The sequence below is a fragment of the Acartia tonsa genome, chromosome 3, assembly GCF_053477335.1.
Source record: "Acartia tonsa isolate MP-2025a chromosome 3, ASM5347733v1, whole genome shotgun sequence".
Classification (NCBI taxonomy): domain Eukaryota; kingdom Metazoa; phylum Arthropoda; class Copepoda; order Calanoida; family Acartiidae; genus Acartia; species Acartia tonsa.
In genome coordinates, this window is record NC_137262.1 from 28,051,251 (window position 1) to 28,057,250 (window position 6,000).

Sequence of the window (6,000 nt, forward strand, 5' to 3'; positions counted from 1 at the left end):
CACCAGAGCGGAGCTACTCCATAGCATTTAACAGGGGTATTTTTAGCAAATAAAGAATTGCAAGTTTCTTTCCTCCTAGCTCTAGTGTGATAAGGGAAAACCCAATCAGTTCCTGACAGCAGTTCAGACCCTCAACATCTATCTACCTCAACACCTAACTATTGATAAGTACAGCTAAGTTATATCTTTGCAACTAAAACTCCCAACCTAGTGATACAAACAGTGTTGGCTGTTAGGCTAGGAAGCCTCAAGTGACAACCCATTCATTGTAGTACTGTATAACTTTGTGCCCGCCGTTTCACCGTTGACCCAATGGACCAGCATCAAGTCCCAGTAGGTGACCAAGCCCCAGGATGGCTCCAGGATGACCCTCAGCCGGCCCCAGCCGAGTACCGCAAGCTGATGCTGAGCAATCTGCCGGAGTTTAGAGGGCCGCCCAAGCAGTCCTGGTCGGCACATATCCGCCGACTGGAGATGTCATGGGCGGCTTACCGCGTGCCACCTCATGATTCCCTCAACCGCCGCAACGCCCTACTACTGTCATTGGTAGGGCAAGCGGCGGAAATGGCGTCCCATCTGTTTGGCGAGGCAGGCCAAGCCTTGACCTACGAACAGGTCAAGACCGAGTGTGAATTGCTATTTCGCCCTGCTTTTGAATCCCAAACGCTTAAACAAGCGTTTAGGGATTACAAGCAACACTCGACAGAACCTATACAGGCGTACATATCAACAAAGTGCGCCTTGTATAGGGACGCCTACAACCATGAGGATCTTGAGTTGTTGGTGGACGAATTAAATCGTGGAATTCGTAACGCCAATGTAAAACGCCTCATGATGAACCATGAAATTGCGAGTGTACCTGAGTACACTCGCAAGGCCATGTTCACCGTGACCATGGTTACTAAGCAGCTGAAGGAAGGTGTGTGCTTAGTGGACTCGACCGACGGGCTGACTGGATCTGCCTGCATCCAGTTGCCCCAATATGACGAGTCGGAGCCAATGGAGATTGGCTCCTTGGCTCCGGGTCTCCACCAGATGGGGAAGGTCGCTCTAGATGACAAGGTTCCAGGCCGCTGCTACCGCTGCCAGGGGAGAGGCCACCGAGCTCGAGACTGTCCAACGCCTGTGGAAGTTAGCCTAGAGGAGAGGCGCACCCAGCCACGCCGTGACCGTTCTGCCAAGTGTGAGCGTTGCCACTATGACGGTCACACGGCGGCCGATTGTAGAGCTGACTGGGCCCAGGTAGCCAGCCGCAGGCGCACCGCCGACAAGGGTGCCCCTCCAGGGAAGCCCAGCAGAGTGGCCCATATGGAAGGGAGCGCGCCTCCAGCACCACCACCGCAAGCAGCCGCCCCCAGAGCTGCGGACCGAGCCGATGGGATGCCGCAGTTCGGGACTGTCCCAGCTAGGATCAACGTACTGGGCGGCGCGGCTGAACCCAACCGGGTTGGCCTAGGCTTCAGTCTTAACCATCTGGGGCCAGAGCTGGTACAGCCCAACAACATAGCCGAGCCAGAGGTGCTGAGGCCCCAGCCTTTCAGCCTCAACATGATGGAACCTGCCCGACTGAGCCTACCCAGCAAGAGTGGAGGGGCGCTGCCCAGCGTCCCTGAGACGGTGTATGGGGAGGCCCTGGCAGCCGCTGAACGAGAGAGGCAGGAGGTGCTAGCCAGCACCTCTGCATCGATGTATGGGATGCCACCCGGCGTCGCCACCTGGGATGATGGGGGGGTGCTATCCAGCGCCTCCCACCTTGTGCCTGGGGCGACAACCGTCGCCGCCACCGAGATACCTGGATCCTGGAACGAGCCGGTCTCCAACCTGATGTCTGGGGCGACAACCGTCGCCGCCACCGAGAGACCTGAGTCCTGGAACGAGTCCGCGGTCCCAGAGGAAGGGGTGACACCCGTCACCCCCAGCCAGCCAGCGCCACCAGTCTGCAGGGAGAGCCCAGCTACATGCCAGCCAGCGCCACCAGCCTGCAGGGAGAGTCCAGCTACATGCCATCCAGAGCCCTCTACCAGCCAAGGGAACCCAGCGGCTCACCATCAGGATAAGTTGAATTTGTTAAATGTGTTGTATCCAAAACCTTGTAAACACCCAGCCTTGCCTGTGCCCCCTGCACCCGAGGCTGGGGAGATTGAAATTTGGGAAAATAAGGACTTGCCTGTGCCACATGCACCTGAGTTCCTAGGGCAGGGGAGGGCATTGAGTAAGGGCGAGCCTGTGCCACATGCACTTCAGCCCCATGCCACTGGGCATGCCTTGGACCAGGGAAGGGAGCACTTAGGGCTAGGGGAGCCGACACCCAGGCAAGTGCCAGTCGCTTGCCAGTCTGTCATTGGGGAGGGTATCGGGGTGCCTCGGCCGCATACAGATAACGCTCAATGGAAATTTGTATCTAGCCAGGAGCAGCCCAGCCGTGTCCAGCCCCAAGAAGCAGCCGTGACCAGAGCCGGAGATCCCCAGCCGCGTGTACGAGGAAGATGGTTACCTGGAAGCCTCTCCCATTGGTGGATGGTCCTGTGGGGCCTCCTGCTGGCAGCCGTGTGGCCTACAACCAGCTACGTCCTGGTGGGGTGGGACTGTGCCAACCCCACCCATGTCACGTCTTACAATAAAGAAAAGATGTGTGACACGGAGCCCCTACACCAGGAGGTGCCCCTGGGCCATGACGTCCACGTCCTGCAGCAAGTCAAGGTGAGGGAAACCACTGGGTTCAGCTGTCAGCTCACCGTGTCCCAGTGGACATTCAGGTGTGGGGTATGGGGTCACCTCAAGGTGACCTCGGTCCCCACCCTCATGAGGCCAACCAAGATAGACCCAGAAGCGTGCCGAGACCTGGCCAGGAACCGAGTATACACGTTGCCAGGCAAGACCCAGCCACTGACGTTCCAGCTGAACCACCCCCTGTTCTTCACCATTGATATGGTGGGCGCCCTCGTCAACAGCCCCGAGGGGGTGGGTTGCGAGGGGGAGGACGTCCACTTTGAGGGCCAGCTCTACCGCAATGAATTAGTGCTCCAGGAGCGGCGGCTGCTGGTCAAGGAGGAGACCTATGTGGTGGAGGATGGACGGGTGGAGTCCCAGTCTGACCACCTGACCCTCGAGTGTCCCCATTCTGAGCTGTCCTGTATCACCGGGGAAGCCACCTACGTGTGGGACCACCTGGGAAGAGATTGCCCCTTGAGGCTGATCCGCAGCCTCCAGCCCAGCCTGGTGAGGGATGCCTATCTGGTTGACCATCAGGCCCAGTTTTTCATCAACATGACCAACCCCACCTCAATTGTGAACTGCGACTTCGAGGCCCATGCCACCAACCATCCAGCGTTGTTCGTGGCAGCTGACCCAGCCGCGGCTGCGCTGCCCAGAGTGTCGGCCAGGGATGTTGACGTTCCCCTTCAAGCACAGATCCATGCAGGTTATATTGGATTTACCCTGGAAACGCGCATGAGAAGCACTGCAGCAGAAGAAGTAGCGGCCAACTGCTGGAAGCTCCAGCAACTAGATCCGGCCCACCCGGTGCGTGTCCAGGGGAGCACGTTCTCGGTACTGAGGGGAGACATCCTGCTGCAGCTGACCTGCCAAAGGCACAAGTATGTTGTCCGCGAACACAAGGAGTGTTGGGACAAAGTGCCAGTGGAGCCCACAGGTTTTGTAGACGCTGTGACACGGGTATACAGTGAGCACGCCACCAAGATTCCCTGTTCCTCCACCTACCCCCTGACTGTGCACGCGGAGGAAGGCTGGATAGAGTTAACCCCTGCTCCCAAGAAAAGGCCACCCCCGCTGGATACGCCTAAGCAGTTGTTGACAGACCCCTTGGATGACTTCAGTTCAGGCGGTTTGTATTCGCAGGCTGAGTTGAATGACTGGCAACAACTGCTGGCGTTCCCAGCATACAAGAGTGCCATGCTGACCGGCCTATCCTATGGCTCCTGCGTTCAGCAAGGCAGCTGTTCGGCCACAGGAGACCATGGGATAGTGTCCTACAACATTGACCGACTGGCGGAGGAAGGAGAGGCAGCCCTGGATGTCTGGGCAGGATTTAGACAAGCCATCCACGAGTGGGGAGATGGCGCCGCCATCCTGTGCTTGCTGTTGCTGATCCTCAAACTGCTGGGGGACCTAACCATCATTTCTCTGGCAGCAGCACAAGGAGGAGTCCGGGCAGCCCTGAATGCGATATCACAAGTGTTCCTGTACCATCCAGCTTTGTATAGGAAGGCGTTGGCTAGAGCCAGGCTCAACCATGCCAAGTCCCGGGACTTTTCAGTGGACTGGGATGCCATTCCCATCGGCAGGGAAGCAGCCGAGGAAATGGTGTCTATGAAATCAACTGACAGCGGGCATGACCGCCCAGGTAGGCCAGGACCGCCCTCTGGCAGACCCCGCGGCCCCTCAGGAGGACAGGCCGCTGCGCAGACAATCAACCTGGCAGCCAGTGCCCCAGCCGCTGCCAACAACAACCCGCAGGCCCCACTGCTGACCGTTCCAGCAACAACTGTGCCACCAGCAAACCTGATACCTGCCGGCGCTGACCAACGTATCCAACCCAAGTCAGCCTCTGCCTTCTATCCCACATTGGGAGCCCATCAACCCTAAGAAGATACTCACCACTAGGATTCCATTGAATCATTATCGTTTGTATATATATTTTAGCCCTAAGGAGCGGGCCGAAGGCCTCAACCACTGTCGGAAGTCTGGTAGGGAAACCACCTCCCAGCCTTCCGAGGGGAGAGTTGTGGTATTCGGCAACCGTGAGCCATGTCTATGGCACCGCTGATCTGGGGTTCGGTGTAGGGTCAATGGCCCTCCCCCGAGTCCTGGGGAAGGGGTCTAGTGACCCCCTCCCTACGCTTAGAATTAATGATTTGAATCTGTCATGTTTATTATGGTTAACTGTATTCTTAATTCTCCCCCACCCTTTCCAGGGATGGGGGAATCATTATTGCCCAAACTGACCATTGTATATGTATTATTTATGCTTTTATGTTATGATTATTTATTCCTATCCATGTAATTATTGTTTGTTGTATATAACTGCAGTATCTCTTAACCCTTCAATAAAGTGACAACTGAAAGTAGATGTTGATCATTATCTAGTGAAAGCTAGAGAAGCGTAGCTTCTCTATAGTAAGGTGTCCACGTCTGTCACACTGCCGTAATCTAATTGAACTCCGGTGTCTGCCATTTGTCCTCGGCGGATACCACAGATAAGTCATATTTGTTAAACAAATGTTACCTTAATATTTTATAAATTCTTTTGAATTGGATGTTGCATATATAGAATAGTTATTTATCGCATCGTATTATAGACAGCTTTCCGTGGATATTAAAATGAAAAATTGTAAGATTGAAAATAGATTTGTTAGCTCTTAGGGGTTGAGGCCCTGGCTAACTGGCGATAATTTTATGATTTTTATTTGAATATTCGTGGAAAATTATCTGTAATACGATACAAAACATGTTTTTTTCAGTTTGACTGAAAACCGGTTATAATCCAGCGGATATTAATCGTTTTCGAGGCCACACTGGAAATATTGTTATTGTACATATTCTCTCATCTACTCTCATAATCGTTATTTCTTTGTTATTATCGGCATTAATATCTTACGCGCAGCAATTTTACAACTCATTACCATCCATAACTTTTATTTTATTTTTTTTTTAAATTTTCATTTACACTTCTTTATTGGCTAATTTTCCCATAGCAAAATTTATGGATTTAATGCAATCAACTGTAAAATGTTCCTGGTAACGATTATCTCCAAAAAGACGAACCTACATGTAGCCCGCACACCGTTTTAAGCGGCCTATGAAGGCCAATGAATAATCTGGAATAGCCAAGGTGCAATGATGCACTTTGAAAGCTTCACAGGAGAAAAAATAAGTAAAATCAGTCTTTTTCGCGCATGTATGTGCACTGCGAGATAACTGAGCATTTTTAAGCAATGATTATTCCAGATTATTTGTTGGCTTTTTTTGGTGGTTAAAACT